This window comes from Castor canadensis, chromosome 10, assembly GCF_047511655.1.
Source record: "Castor canadensis chromosome 10, mCasCan1.hap1v2, whole genome shotgun sequence".
Lineage (NCBI taxonomy): Eukaryota > Metazoa > Chordata > Mammalia > Rodentia > Castoridae > Castor > Castor canadensis.
The window spans coordinates 87,892,653-87,907,884 of NC_133395.1; the positions used below are offsets into that span (position 1 = coordinate 87,892,653).

At 67.7% G+C, this 15,232-nt stretch overlaps 7 non-coding genes across 7 annotated transcripts; all 7 read left to right on the top strand.

The window, feature by feature from the left end:
• The first annotated feature begins 1,356 nt into the window (after window positions 1-1,356).
• LOC141411689 (5S ribosomal RNA) lies at window positions 1,357-1,475 on the top strand. The gene has a single exon (XR_012436528.1). It is a non-coding gene; the product is annotated as a 5S ribosomal RNA (ribosomal RNA).
• A 2,145-nt stretch (window positions 1,476-3,620) lies between these two features.
• Window positions 3,621-3,739, top strand: LOC141411690 (5S ribosomal RNA). Its single transcript, XR_012436529.1, has one exon. It is a non-coding gene; the product is annotated as a 5S ribosomal RNA (ribosomal RNA).
• A 2,145-nt stretch (window positions 3,740-5,884) lies between these two features.
• Window positions 5,885-6,003, top strand: LOC141411691 (5S ribosomal RNA). The gene has a single exon (XR_012436530.1). It is a non-coding gene; the product is annotated as a 5S ribosomal RNA (ribosomal RNA).
• A 2,145-nt stretch (window positions 6,004-8,148) lies between these two features.
• Window positions 8,149-8,267, top strand: LOC141412509 (5S ribosomal RNA). Its single transcript, XR_012437351.1, has one exon. It is a non-coding gene; the product is annotated as a 5S ribosomal RNA (ribosomal RNA).
• A 2,153-nt stretch (window positions 8,268-10,420) lies between these two features.
• LOC141411692 (5S ribosomal RNA) lies at window positions 10,421-10,539 on the top strand. The gene has a single exon (XR_012436531.1). It is a non-coding gene; the product is annotated as a 5S ribosomal RNA (ribosomal RNA).
• Window positions 10,540-12,670: 2,131 nt separating this feature from the next.
• On the top strand, window positions 12,671-12,789 carry LOC141411693 (5S ribosomal RNA). Its single transcript, XR_012436532.1, has one exon. It is a non-coding gene; the product is annotated as a 5S ribosomal RNA (ribosomal RNA).
• Window positions 12,790-14,955: 2,166 nt separating this feature from the next.
• LOC141411694 (5S ribosomal RNA) lies at window positions 14,956-15,074 on the top strand. The gene has a single exon (XR_012436533.1). It is a non-coding gene; the product is annotated as a 5S ribosomal RNA (ribosomal RNA).
• Window positions 15,075-15,232: the final 158 nt, after the last annotated feature.

The following is a 15,232-nucleotide window of genomic DNA, read 5'->3' on the forward strand; positions in this document are numbered from 1 at the left end:
CTCAGGTGCCGGGACCCTCTGCTCCGCCTTGGAAAACCCACCTTCTGCAATGTATGCCCAACGCAATCAGGCCGAGCAGATTGACCCCCTCGGCCCGGCCCCAGTGTGTGATGGGGCTCTGTGCGTGAGGGCTTGCTCTTCCCCACCTACACCAGGCACGGCATCTAACACACACACACACACACACACACACCACGCAGAGACACCCAGACCACGCACGCACGCACGGGGACGCACCCTCCTCTCCCCCACCCCACACACGAGCAGCCGAAGGACAAGAGGGTATGGCTGGGGTCTGAGCGGGAACAAGCGAAGCCTTGGTTTGCGGCCCCTCGGCCAACTGCATCAGGATTTTTGTCTGGGCTCGGAGGCCAGAGGATCTCTGCCATTTGCTAGCAGGGCCAGGGATGGCAGGAGGGTGGGTACGGGGCTCAGCCAGGGCCAGTTCTGCTGGCACGATCCTGTAGCACGTGGCCGCGTAGCACGGGGCCGGGTCTGAAGGAGGCCAAGCAGGGGCACAAGACCCAGCAGCGGCACAGGGAAGAGGCCCAGGGCACCCAGGAGCAGACGAGACCCGGGAGTCGTGCGTGCTTGGCGTGGCCGCGGGCCCCGTGACGCCCGAGGACTCGAGTGCTCAGCCCCGTGTAGTGGCCGCGAAGGCCTGCCTGGGAGAAACGCCCCGGGAGGCCGGCAGGAACCCGGGATCGGAAGGGATGTGGAGGGGCCCCGGGTCGGAGGAGATGGCTTTGGCTGTGTTTGGTTTTGTTTCTTCTTCCCAAGATCCCGGGTGTGAAAGGGGCCAGAGGTGAAGTCCTGGGCTGGAAAGCCTCACGATTCAGCCCCGCAGCCCCAGGCCCTGAGTGTGGAGGAGGGCGGAGCGGGTCGGCGAAGGGCGCGGCTGCCGTTTTCCTGATGGGCTGGAGGGGCAGTGGCGCTTTCCGGACGAAGAGGACCGGAAGGGTCCCCGAGACCTCCGCTGGGAGCCACGCACCCACCCAAGGATACGGCTCCAGGAGGCGACGGAGGAGGGCGGCTGCTTGCCCTGGCCCGAGCTGTGCGTCCCCCGCCTTGGCCACAGCAGTGGACATTCCCAGAAGAACAAGCGCCCGAGAGCACTGAGAAATTTTCCCCCGAGAAAACTTGACCCTCGTCCTGGCAGCAGGACACCTCGGGAAGAAAGCCACCCAGCGGCCACCTGGGCGAGACCGGCTGCCCGAGCAGGCGCGCGGGGCCTCTGGCCGCTGGCCCCGGGCTGCCAGCCCCCACCCGGACTCCCAGCCGTGCCAGGAGAGCAGCGTGGAGACGCACGCCGGGGCCCTCGGCAGGCTCTTGGGGCTCCCGGAGGCGGCGGCTAGCGTCTACGGCCATACCACCCTGAACGCGCCCGATCTCGTCTGATCTCGGAAGCTAAGCAGGGTCGGGCCTGGTTAGTACTTGGATGGGAGACCGCCTGGGAATACCGGGTGCTGTAGGCTTTTGCTCCTCCCTCCCTCGCTGCTCCTTTTGTCTTCGGGGACTTCGCCACCACCCCCCCCACCACCACCACCACCCCCAGCACCACCACCACCACCACCACCACAACGACCCACCGTGACCACGACCCCGACCCCGTCCGGGCCACCCGCCAGACCCACGCACACCGAATCCTCACAGCTACGTCCCCGAATCCTCTCCCCTCCCCACACTCTCCTGGGGCGCGCGCCCGCGACACGGGTCACCAGCGAGGTTGGTCCCAGGCCACGTTGGGGACCGCTCCCCAACTGCCCTCCAGGCGGGCGGGGAGGGACGTGCGGAAGCCATGAGAAAGTGGGTCCTGCACCCCAGCGGGCCCCACAGCGGGATGCGCCACACCTGGGCTCGCCACAAGGTGGTGCACTGGGTCCAGGGCAAGACGCCAGGGGACAGAGAAGCAGGGAGCCTCAGTCGGGTGCTGCTCCACGTCGCGCTCCGTCGCTCAACCCAAGACAGGGCAGCCAGCGCGCGACCTCTACGTGGGATCCCGCCTCCCACAGCAGAGCCTGCGGTCACAGGGACAGAGGGCGCAGGCCGCCAGAGCTCCGGATGCCAGCGGCAGCTCCCCGTCCCGCTCAAAGGGAGGGAGGGCCGCCGCTGGCGCCCAGTCGCCTGTGCCACCCTCCGGGTCTCAAAGCACTCCTCAGTCAGCTCAAGGACCGGGGCCACCTGGCCTTCGGGGTCACATGGGCTTGGGCACGACGGAAGGGACCGCTTGCCCCCGTGGAACAGACATTCTCCCCGTGGACAACCTCAGGTGCCGGGACCCTCTGCTCCGCCTTGGAAAACCCACCTTCTGCAATGTATGCCCAACGCAATCAGGCCGAGCAGATTGACCCCCTCGGCCCGGCCCCAGTGTGTGATGGGGCTCTGTGCGTGAGGGCTTGCTCTTCCCCACCTACACCAGGCACGGCATCTAACACACACACACACACACACACACACCACGCAGAGACACCCAGACCACGCACGCACGCACGGGGACGCACCCTCCTCTCCCCCACCCCACACACGAGCAGCCGAAGGACAAGAGGGTATGGCTGGGGCCTGAGCGGGAACAAGCGAAGCCTTGGTTTGCGGCCCCTCGGCCAACTGCATCAGGATTTTTGTCTGGGCTCGGAGGCCAGAGGATCTCTGCCATTTGCTAGCAGGGCCAGGGATGGCAGGAGGGTGGGTACGGGGCTCAGCCAGGGCCAGTTCTGCTGGCACGATCCTGTAGCACGTGGCCGCGTAGCACGGGGCCGGGTCTGAAGGAGGCCAAGCAGGGGCACAAGACCCAGCAGCGGCACAGGGAAGAGGCCCAGGGCACCCAGGAGCAGACGAGACCCGGGAGTCGTGCGTGCTTGGCGTGGCCGCGGGCCCCGTGACGCCCGAGGACTCGAGTGCTCAGCCCCGTGTAGTGGCCGCGAAGGCCTGCCTGGGAGAAACGCCCCGGGAGGCCGGCAGGAACCCGGGATCGGAAGGGATGTGGAGGGGCCCCGGGTCGGAGGAGATGGCTTTGGCTGTGTTTGGTTTTGTTTCTTCTTCCCAAGATCCCGGGTGTGAAAGGGGCCAGAGGTGAAGTCCTGGGCTGGAAAGCCTCACCATTCAGCCCCGCAGCCCCAGGCCCTGAGTGTGGAGGAGGGCGGAGCGGGTCGGCGAAGGGCGCGGCTGCCGTTTTCCTGATGGGCTGGAGGGGCAGTGGCGCTTTCCGGACGAAGAGGACCGGAAGGGTCCCCGAGACCTCCGCTGGGAGCCACGCACCCACCCAAGGATACGGCTCCAGGAGGCGACGGAGGAGGGCGGCTGCTTGCCCTGGCCCGAGCTGTGCGTCCCCCGCCTTGGCCACAGCAGTGGACATTCCCAGAAGAACAAGCGCCCGAGAGCACTGAGAAATTTTCCCCCGAGAAAACTTGACCCTCGTCCTGGCAGCAGGACACCTCGGGAAGAAAGCCACCCAGCGGCCACCTGGGCGAGACCGGCTGCCCGAGCAGGCGCGCGGGGCCTCTGGCCGCTGGCCCCGGGCTGCCAGCCCCCACCCGGACTCCCAGCCGTGCCAGGAGAACAGCGTGGAGACGCACGCCGGGGCCCTCGGCAGGCTCTTGGGGCTCCCGGAGGCGGCGGCTAGCGTCTACGGCCATACCACCCTGAACGCGCCCGATCTCGTCTGATCTCGGAAGCTAAGCAGGGTCGGGCCTGGTTAGTACTTGGATGGGAGACCGCCTGGGAATACCGGGTGCTGTAGGCTTTTGCTCCTCCCTCCCTCGCTGCTCCTTTTGTCTTCGGGGACTTCGCCACCACCCCCCCCCCCACCACCACCACCCCCAGCACCACCACCACCACCACCACCACAACGACCCACCGTGACCACGACCCCGACCCCGTCCGGGCCACCCGCCAGACCCACGCACACCGAATCCTCACAGCTACGTCCCCGAATCCTCTCCCCTCCCCACACTCTCCTGGGGCGCGCGCCCGCGACACGGGTCACCAGCGAGGTTGGTCCCAGGCCACGTTGGGGACCGCTCCCCAACTGCCCTCCAGGCGGGCGGGGAGGGACGTGCGGAAGCCATGAGAAAGTGGGTCCTGCACCCCAGCGGGCCCCACAGCGGGACGCGCCACACCTGGGCTCGCCACAAGGTGGTGCACTGGGTCCAGGGCAAGACGCCAGGGGACAGAGAAGCAGGGAGCCTCAGTCGGGTGCTGCTCCACGTCGCGCTCCGTCGCTCAACCCAAGACAGGGCAGCCAGCGCGCGACCTCTACGTGGGATCCCGCCTCCCACGGCAGAGCCTGCGGTCACAGGGACAGAGGGCGCAGGCCGCCAGAGCTCCGGACGCCAGCGGCAGCTCCCCGTCCCGCTCAAAGGGAGGGAGGGCCGCCGCTGGCGCCCAGTCGCCTGTGCCACCCTCCGGGTCTCAAAGCACTCCTCAGTCAGCTCAAGGACCGGGGCCACCTGGCCTTCGGGGTCACATGGGCTTGGGCACGACGGAAGGGACCGCTTGCCCCCGTGGAACAGACATTCTCCCCGTGGACAACCTCAGGTGCCGGGACCCTCTGCTCCGCCTTGGAAAACCCACCTTCTGCAATGTATGCCCAACGCAATCAGGCCGAGCAGATTGACCCCCTCGGCCCGGCCCCAGTGTGTGATGGGGCTCTGTGCGTGAGGGCTTGCTCTTCCCCACCTACACCAGGCACGGCATCTAACACACACACACACACACACACACACCACGCAGAGACACCCAGACCACGCACGCACGCACGGGGACGCACCCTCCTCTCCGCCACCCCACACACGAGCAGCCGAAGGACAAGAGGGTATGGCTGGGGCCTGAGCGGGAACAAGCGAAGCCTTGGTTTGCGGCCCCTCGGCCAACTGCATCAGGATTTTTGTCTGGGCTCGGAGGCCAGAGGATCTCTGCCATTTGCTAGCAGGGCCAGGGATGGCAGGAGGGTGGGTACGGGGCTCAGCCAGGGCCAGTTCTGCTGGCACGATCCTGTAGCACGTGGCCGCGTAGCACGGGGCCGGGTCTGAAGGAGGCCAAGCAGGGGCACAAGACCCAGCAGCGGCACAGGGAAGAGGCCCAGGGCACCCAGGAGCAGACGAGACCCGGGAGTCGTGCGTGCTTGGCGTGGCCGCGGGCCCCGTGACGCCCGAGGACTCGAGTGCTCAGCCCCGTGTAGTGGCCGCGAAGGCCTGCCTGGGAGAAACGCCCCGGGAGGCCGGCAGGAACCCGGGATCGGAAGGGATGTGGAGGGGCCCCGGGTCGGAGGAGATGGCTTTGGCTGTGTTTGGTTTTGTTTCTTCTTCCCAAGATCCCGGGTGTGAAAGGGGCCAGAGGTGAAGTCCTGGGCTGGAAAGCCTCACGATTCAGCCCCGCAGCCCCAGGCCCTGAGTGTGGAGGAGGGCGGAGCGGGTCGGCGAAGGGCGCGGCTGCCGTTTTCCTGATGGGCTGGAGGGGCAGTGGCGCTTTCCGGACGAAGAGGACCGGAAGGGTCCCCGAGACCTCCGCTGGGAGCCACGCACCCACCCAAGGATACGGCTCCAGGAGGCGACGGAGGAGGGCGGCTGCTTGCCCTGGCCCGAGCTGTGCGTCCCCCGCCTTGGCCACAGCAGTGGACATTCCCAGAAGAACAAGCGCCCGAGAGCACTGAGAAATTTTCCCCCGAGAAAACTTGACCCTCGTCCTGGCAGCAGGACACCTCGGGAAGAAAGCCACCCAGCGGCCACCTGGGCGAGACCGGCTGCCCGAGCAGGCGCGCGGGGCCTCTGGCCGCTGGCCCCGGGCTGCCAGCCCCCACCCGGACTCCCAGCCGTGCCAGGAGAGCAGCGTGGAGACGCACGCCGGGGCCCTCGGCAGGCTCTTGGGGCTCCCGGAGGCGGCGGCTAGCGTCTACGGCCATACCACCCTGAACGCGCCCGATCTCGTCTGATCTCGGAAGCTAAGCAGGGTCGGGCCTGGTTAGTACTTGGATGGGAGACCGCCTGGGAATACCGGGTGCTGTAGGCTTTTGCTCCTCCCTCCCTCGCTGCTCCTTTTGTCTTCGGGGACTTCGCCACCACCCCCCCCACCACCACCACCACCCCCAGCACCACCACCACCACCACCACCACAACGACCCACCGTGACCACGACCCCGACCCCGTCCGGGCCACCCGCCAGACCCACGCACACCGAATCCTCACAGCTACGTCCCCGAATCCTCTCCCCTCCCCACACTCTCCTGGGGCGCGCGCCCGCGACACGGGTCACCAGCGAGGTTGGTCCCAGGCCACGTTGGGGACCGCTCCCCAACTGCCCTCCAGGCGGGCGGGGAGGGACGTGCGGAAGCCATGAGAAAGTGGGTCCTGCACCCCAGCGGGCCCCACAGCGGGACGCGCCACACCTGGGCTCGCCACAAGGTGGTGCACTGGGTCCAGGGCAAGACGCCAGGGGACAGAGAAGCAGGGAGCCTCAGTCGGGTGCTGCTCCACGTCGCGCTCCGTCGCTCAACCCAAGACAGGGCAGCCAGCGCGCGACCTCTACGTGGGATCCCGCCTCCCACGGCAGAGCCTGCGGTCACAGGGACAGAGGGCGCAGGCCGCCAGAGCTCCGGATGCCAGCGGCAGCTCCCCGTCCCGCTCAAAGGGAGGGAGGGCCGCCGCTGGCGCCCAGTCGCCTGTGCCACCCTCCGGGTCTCAAAGCACTCCTCAGTCAGCTCAAGGACCGGGGCCACCTGGCCTTCGGGGTCACATGGGCTTGGGCACGACGGAAGGGACCGCTTGCCCCCGTGGAACAGACATTCTCCCCGTGGACAACCTCAGGTGCCGGGACCCTCTGCTCCGCCTTGGAAAACCCACCTTCTGCAATGTATGCCCAACGCAATCAGGCCGAGCAGATTGACCCCCTCGGCCCGGCCCCAGTGTGTGATGGGGCTCTGTGCGTGAGGGCTTGCTCTTCCCCACCTACACCAGGCACGGCATCTAACACACACACACACACACACACACACCACGCAGAGACACCCAGACCACGCACGCACGCACGGGGACGCACCCTCCTCTCCCCCACCCGACACACGAGCAGCCGAAGGACAAGAGGGTATGGCTGGGGCCTGAGCGGGAACAAGCGAAGCCTTGGTTTGCGGCCCCTCGGCCAACTGCATCAGGATTTTTGTCTGGGCTCGGAGGCCAGAGGATCTCTGCCATTTGCTAGCAGGGCCAGGGATGGCAGGAGGGTGGGTACGGGGCTCAGCCAGGGCCAGTTCTGCTGGCACGATCCTGTAGCACGTGGCCGCGTAGCACGGGGCCGGGTCTGAAGGAGGCCAAGCAGGGGCACAAGACCCAGCAGCGGCACAGGGAAGAGGCCCAGGGCACCCAGGAGCAGACGAGACCCGGGAGTCGTGCGTGCTTGGCGTGGCCGCGGGCCCCGTGACGCCCGAGGACTCGAGTGCTCAGCCCCGTGTAGTGGCCGCGAAGGCCTGCCTGGGAGAAACGCCCCGGGAGGCCGGCAGGAACCCGGGATCGGAAGGGATGTGGAGGGGCCCCGGGTCGGAGGAGATGGCTTTGGCTGTGTTTGGTTTTGTTTCTTCTTCCCAAGATCCCGGGTGTGAAAGGGGCCAGAGGTGAAGTCCTGGGCTGGAAAGCCTCACGATTCAGCCCCGCAGCCCCAGGCCCTGAGTGTGGAGGAGGGCGGAGCGGGTCGGCGAAGGGCGCGGCTGCCGTTTTCCTGGTGGGCTGGAGGGGCAGTGGCGCTTTCCGGACGAAGAGGACCGGAAGGGTCCCCGAGACCTCCGCTGGGAGCCACGCACCCACCCAAGGATACGGCTCCAGGAGGCGACGGAGGAGGGCGGCTGCTTGCCCTGGCCCGAGCTGTGCGTCCCCCGCCTTGGCCACAGCAGTGGACATTCCCAGAAGAACAAGCGCCCGAGAGCACTGAGAAATTTTCCCCCGAGAAAACTTGACCCTCGTCCTGGCAGCAGGACACCTCGGGAAGAAAGCCACCCAGCGGCCACCTGGGCGAGACCGGCTGCCCGAGCAGGCGCGCGGGGCCTCTGGCCGCTGGCCCCGGGCTGCCAGCCCCCACCCGGACTCCCAGCCGTGCCAGGAGAGCAGCGTGGAGACGCACGCCGGGGCCCTCGGCAGGCTCTTGGGGCTCCCGGAGGCGGCGGCTAGCGTCTACGGCCATACCACCCTGAACGCGCCCGATCTCGTCTGATCTCGGAAGCTAAGCAGGGTCGGGCCTGGTTAGTACTTGAATGGGAGACCGCCTGGGAATACCGGGTGCTGTAGGCTTTTGCTCCTCCCTCCCTCGCTGCTCCTTTTGTCTTCGGGGACTTCGCCACCACCCCCCCCACCACCACCACCACCCCCAGCACCACCACCACCACCACCACCACAACGACCCACCGTGACCACGACCCCGACCCCGTCCGGGCCACCCGCCAGACCCACGCACACCGAATCCTCACAGCTACGTCCCCGAATCCTCTCCCCTCCCCACACTCTCCTGGGGCGCGCGCCCGCGACACGGGTCACCAGCGAGGTTGGTCCCAGGCCACGTTGGGGACCGCTCCCCAACTGCCCTCCAGGCGGGCGGGGAGGGACGTGCGGAAGCCATGAGAAAGTGGGTCCTGCACCCCAGCGGGCCCCACAGCGGGACGCGCCACACCTGGGCTCGCCACAAGGTGGTGCACTGGGTCCAGGGTAAGACGCCAGGGGACAGAGAAGCAGGGAGCCTCAGTCGGGTGCTGCTCCACGTCGCGCTCCGTCGCTCAACCCAAGACAGGGCAGCCAGCGCGCGACCTCTACGTGGGATCCCGCCTCCCACGGCAGAGCCTGCGGTCACAGGGACAGAGGGCGCAGGCCGCCAGAGCTCCGGATGCCAGCGGCAGCTCCCCGTCCCGCTCAAAGGGAGGGAGGGCCGCCGCTGGCGCCCAGTCGCCTGTGCCACCCTCCGGGTCTCAAAGCACTCCTCAGTCAGCTCAAGGACCGGGGCCACCTGGCCTTCGGGGTCACATGGGCTTGGGCACGACGGAAGGGACCGCTTGCCCCCGTGGAACAGACATTCTCCCCGTGGACAACCTCAGGTGCCGGGACCCTCTGCTCCGCCTTGGAAAACCCACCTTCTGCAATGTATGCCCAACGCAATCAGGCCGAGCAGATTGACCCCCTCGGCCCGGCCCCAGTGTGTGATGGGGCTCTGTGCGTGAGGGCTTGCTCTTCCCCACCTACACCAGGCACGGCATCTAACACACACACACACACACACACACACACACACACCACGCAGAGACACCCAGACCACGCACGCACGCACGGGGACGCACCCTCCTCTCCCCCACCCCACACACGAGCAGCCGAAGGACAAGAGGGTATGGCTGGGGCCTGAGCGGGAACAAGCAAAGCCTTGGTTTGCGGCCCCTCGGCCAACTGCATCAGGATTTTTGTCTGGGCTCGGAGGCCAGAGGATCTCTGCCATTTGCTAGCAGGGCCAGGGATGGCAGGAGGGTGGGTACGGGGCTCAGCCAGGGCCAGTTCTGCTGGCACGATCCTGTAGCACGTGGCCGCGTAGCACGGGGCCGGGTCTGAAGGAGGCCAAGCAGGGGCACAAGACCCAGCAGCGGCACAGGGAAGAGGCCCAGGGCACCCAGGAGCAGACGAGACCCGGGAGTCGTGCGTGCTTGGCGTGGCCGCGGGCCCCGTGACGCCCGAGGACTCGAGTGCTCAGCCCCGTGTAGTGGCCGCGAAGGCCTGCCTGGGAGAAACGCCCCGGGAGGCCGGCAGGAACCCGGGATCGGAAGGGATGTGGAGGGGCCCCGGGTCGGAGGAGATGGCTTTGGCTGTGTTTGGTTTTGTTTCTTCTTCCCAAGATCCCGGGTGTGAAAGGGGCCAGAGGTGAAGTCCTGGGCTGGAAAGCCTCACGATTCAGCCCCGCAGCCCCAGGCCCTGAGTGTGGAGGAGGGCGGAGCGGGTCGGCGAAGGGCGCGGCTGCCGTTTTCCTGATGGGCTGGAGGGGCAGTGGCGCTTTCCGGACGAAGAGGACCGGAAGGGTCCCCGAGACCTCCGCTGGGAGCCACGCACCCACCCAAGGATACGGCTCCAGGAGGCGACGGAGGAGGGCGGCTGCTTGCCCTGGCCCGAGCTGTGCGTCCCCCGCCTTGGCCACAGCAGTGGACATTCCCAGAAGAACAAGCGCCCGAGAGCACTGAGAAATTTTCCCCCGAGAAAACTTGACCCTCGTCCTGGCAGCAGGACACCTCGGGAAGAAAGCCACCCAGCGGCCACCTGGGCGAGACCGGCTGCCCGAGCAGGCGCGCGGGGCCTCTGGCCGCTGGCCCCGGGCTGCCAGCCCCCACCCGGACTCCCAGCCGTGCCAGGAGAGCAGCGTGGAGACGCACGCCGGGTACCTCGGTAGGCTCTTGGGGCTCCCGGAGGCGGCGGCTAGCGTCTACGGCCATACCACCCTGAACGCGCCCGATCTCGTCTGATCTCGGAAGCTAAGCAGGGTCGGGCCTGGTTAGTACTTGGATGGGAGACCGCCTGGGAATACCGGGTGCTGTAGGCTTTTGCTCCTCCCTCCCTCGCTGCTCCTTTTGTCTTCGGGGACTTCGCCACCACCCCCCCCACCACCACCACCACCCCCAGCACCACCACCACCACCACCACCACAACGACCCACCGTGACCACGACCCCGACCCCGTCCGGGCCACCCGCCAGACCCACGCACACCGAATCCTCACAGCTACGTCCCCGAATCCTCTCCCCTCCCCACACTCTCCTGGGGCGCGCGCCCGCGACACGGGTCACCAGCGAGGTTGGTCCCAGGCCACGTTGGGGACCGCTCCCCAACTGCCCTCCAGGCGGGCGGGGAGGGACGTGCGGAAGCCATGAGAAAGTGGGTCCTGCAACCCAGCGGGCCCCACAGCGGGACGCGCCACACCTGGGCTCGCCACAAGGTGGTGCACTGGGTCCAGGGCAAGACGCCAGGGGACAGAGAAGCAGGGAGCCTCAGTCGGGTGCTGCTCCACGTCGCCCTCCGTCGCTCAACCCAAGACAGGGCAGCCAGCGCGCGACCTCTACGTGGGATCCCGCCTCCCACGGCAGAGCCTGCGGTCACAGGGACAGAGGGCGCAGGCCGCCAGAGCTCCGGATGCCAGCGGCAGCTCCCCGTCCCGCTCAAAGGGAGGGAGGGCCGCCGCTGGCGCCCAGTCGCCTGTGCCACCCTCCGGGTCTCAAAGCACTCCTCAGTCAGCTCAAGGACCGGGGCCACCTGGCCTTCGGGGTCACATGGGCTTGGGCACGACGGAAGGGACCGCTTGCCCCCGTGGAACAGACATTCTCCCCGTGGACAACCTCAGGTGCCGGGACCCTCTGCTCCGCCTTGGAAAACCCACCTTCTGCAATGTATGCCCAACGCAATCAGGCCGAGCAGATTGACCCCCTCGGCCCGGCCCCAGTGTGTGATGGGGCTCTGTGCGTGAGGGCTTGCTCTTCCCCACCTACACCAGGCACGGCATCTAACACACACACACCACGCAGAGACACCCAGACCACGCACGCACGCACGGGGACGCACCCTCCTCTCCCCCACCCCACACACGAGCAGCCGAAGGACAAGAGGGTATGGCTGGGGCCTGAGCGGGAACAAGCGAAGCCTTGGTTTGCGGCCCCTCGGCCAACTGCATCAGGATTTTTGTCTGGGCTCGGAGGCCAGAGGATCTCTGCCATTTGCTAGCAGGGCCAGGGATGGCAGGAGGGTGGGTACGGGGCTCAGCCAGGGCCAGTTCTGCTGGCACGATCCTGTAGCACGTGGCCGCGTAGCACGGGGCCGGGTCTGAAGGAGGCCAAGCAGGGGCACAAGACCCAGCAGCGGCACAGGGAAGAGGCCCAGGGCACCCAGGAGCAGACGAGACCCGGGAGTCGTGCGTGCTTGGCGTGGCCGCGGGCCCCGTGACGCCCGAGGACTCGAGTGCTCAGCCCCGTGTAGTGGCCGCGAAGGCCTGCCTGGGAGAAACGCCCCGGGAGGCCGGCAGGAACCCGGGATCGGAAGGGATGTGGAGGGGCCCCGGGTCGGAGGAGATGGCTTTGGCTGTGTTTGGTTTTGTTTCTTCTTCCCAAGATCCCGGGTGTGAAAGGGGCCAGAGGTGAAGTCCTGGGCTGGAAAGCCTCACGATTCAGCCCCGCAGCCCCAGGCCCTGAGTGTGGAGGAGGGCGGAGCGGGTCGGCGAAGGGCGCGGCTGCCGTTTTCCTGATGGGCTGGAGGGGCAGTGGCGCTTTCCGGACGAAGAGGACCGGAAGGGTCCCCGAGACCTCCGTTGGGAGCCACGCACCCACCCAAGGATACGGCTCCAGGAGGCGACGGAGGAGGGCGGCTGCTTGCCCTGGCCCGAGCTGTGCGTCCCCCGCCTTGGCCACAGCAGTGGACATTCCCAGAAGAACAAGCGCCCGAGAGCACTGAGAAATTTTCCCCCGAGAAAACTTGACCCTCGTCCTGGCAGCAGGACACCTCGGGAAGAAAGCCACCCAGCGGCCACCTGGGCGAGACCGGCTGCCCGAGCAGGCGCGCGGGGCCTCTGGCCGCTGGCCCCGGGCTGCCAGCCCCCACCCGGACTCCCAGCCGTGCCAGGAGAGCAGCGTGGAGACGCACGCCGGGGCCCTCGGCAGGCTCTTGGGGCTCCCGGAGGCGGCGGCTAGCGTCTACGGCCATACCACCCTGAACGCGCCCGATCTCGTCTGATCTCGGAAGCTAAGCAGGGTCGGGCCTGGTTAGTACTTGGATGGGAGACCGCCTGGGAATACCGGGTGCTGTAGGCTTTTGCTCCTCCCTCCCTCGCTGCTCCTTTTGTCTTCGGGGACTTCGCCACCACCCCCCCCCACCACCACCACCACCCCCAGCACCACCACCACCACCACCACCACAACGACCCACCGTGACCACGACCCCGACCCCGTCCGGGCCACCCGCCAGACCCACGCACACCGAATCCTCACAGCTACGTCCCCGAATCCTCTCCCCTCCCCACCCTCTCCTGGGGCGCGCGCCCGCGACACGGGTCACCAGCGAGGTTGGTCCCAGGCCACGTTGGGGACCGCTCCCCAACTGCCCTCCAGGCGGGCGGGGAGGGACGTGCGGAAGCCATGAGAAAGTGGGTCCTGCACCCCAGCGGGCCCCACAGCGGGACGCGCCACACCTGGGCTCGCCACAAGGTGGTGCACTGGGTCCAGGGCAAGACGCCAGGGGACAGAGAAGCAGGGAGCCTCAGTCGGGTGCTGCTCCACGTCGCGCTCCGTCGCTCAACCCAAGACAGGGCAGCCAGCGCGCGACCTCTACGTGGGATCCCGCCTCCCACGGCAGAGCCTGCGGTCACAGGGACAGAGGGCGCAGGCCGCCAGAGCTCCGGATGCCAGCGGCAGCTCCCCGTCCCGCTCAAAGGGAGGGAGGGCCGCCGCTGGCGCCCAGTCGCCTGTGCCACCCTCCGGGTCTCAAAGCACTCCTCAGTCAGCTCAAGGACCGGGGCCACCTGGCCTTCGGGGTCACATGGGCTTGGGCACGACGGAAGGGACCGCTTGCCCCCGTGGAACAGACATTCTCCCCGTGGACAACCTCAGGTGCCGGGACCCTCTGCTCCGCCTTGGAAAACCCACCTTCTGCAATGTATGCCCAACGCAATCAGGCCGAGCAGATTGACCCCCTCGGCCCGGCCCCAGTGTGTGATGGGGCTCTGTGCGTGAGGGCTTGCTCTTCCCCACCTACACCAGGCACGGCATCTAACACACACACACACACACACACACACACACACACACACACACACACCACGCAGAGACACCCAGACCACGCACGCACGCACGGGGACGCACCCTCCTCTCCCCCACCCCACACATGAGCAGCCGAAGGACAAGAGGGTATGGCTGGGGCCTGAGCGGGAACAAGCGAAGCCTTGGTTTGCGGCCCCTCGGCCAACTGCATCAGGATTTTTGTCTGGGCTCGGAGGCCAGAGGATCTCTGCCATTTGCTAGCAGGGCCAGGGATGGCAGGAGGGTGGGTACGGGGCTCAGCCAGGGCCAGTTCTGCTGGCACGATCCTGTAGCACGTGGCCGCGTAGCACGGGGCCGGGTCTGAAGGAGGCCAAGCAGGGGCACAAGACCCAGCAGCGGCACAGGGAAGAGGCCCAGGGCACCCAGGAGCAGACGAGACCCGGGAGTCGTGCGTGCTTGGCGTGGCCGCGGGCCCCGTGACGCCCGAGGACTCGAGTGCTCAGCCCCGTGTAGTGGCCGCGAAGGCCTGCCTGGGAGAAACGCCCCGGGAGGCCGGCAGGAACCCGGGATCGGAAGGGATGTGGAGGGGCCCCGGGTCGGAGGAGATGGCTTTGGCTGTGTTTGGTTTTGTTTCTTCTTCCCAAGATCCCGGGTGTGAAAGGGGCCAGAGGTGAAGTCCTGGGCTGGAAAGCCTCACGATTCAGCCCCGCAGCCCCAGGCCCTGAGTGTGGAGGAGGGCGGAGCGGGTCGGCGAAGGGCGCGGCTGCCGTTTTCCTGATGGGCTGGAGGGGCAGTGGCGCTTTCCGGACGAAGAGGACCGGAAGGGTCCCCGAGACCTCCGCTGGGAGCCACGCACCCACCCAAGGATACGGCTCCAGGAGGCGACGGAGGAGGGCGGCTGCTTGCCCTGGCCCGAGCTGTGCGTCCCCCGCCTTGGCCACAGCAGTGGACATTCCCAGAAGAACAAGCGCCCGAGAGCACTGAGAAATTTTCCCCCGAGAAAACTTGACCCTCGTCCTGGCAGCAGGACACCTCGGGAAGAAAGCCACCCAGCGGCCACCTGGGCGAGACCGGCTGCCCGAGCAGGCGCGCGGGGCCTCTGGCCGCTGGCCCCGGGCTGCCAGGCCCCACCCGGACTCCCAGCCGTGCCAGGAGAGCAGCGTGGAGACGCACGCCGGGGCCCTCGGCAGGCTCTTGGGGCTCCCGGAGGCGGCGGCTAGCGTCTACGGCCATACCACCCTGAACGCGCCCGATCTCGTCTGATCTCGGAAGCTAAGCAGGGTCGGGCCTGGTTAGTACTTGGATGGGAGACCGCCTGGGAATACCGGGTGCTGTAGGCTTTTGCTCCTCCCTCCCTCGCTGCTCCTTTTGTCTTCGGGGACTTCGCCACCACCCCCCCCCCACCACCACCACCCCCAGCACCACCACCACCACCACCACAACGACCCACCGTGACCACGACCCCGACCCCGTCCGGGCCACCCGCCAGACCCACGCA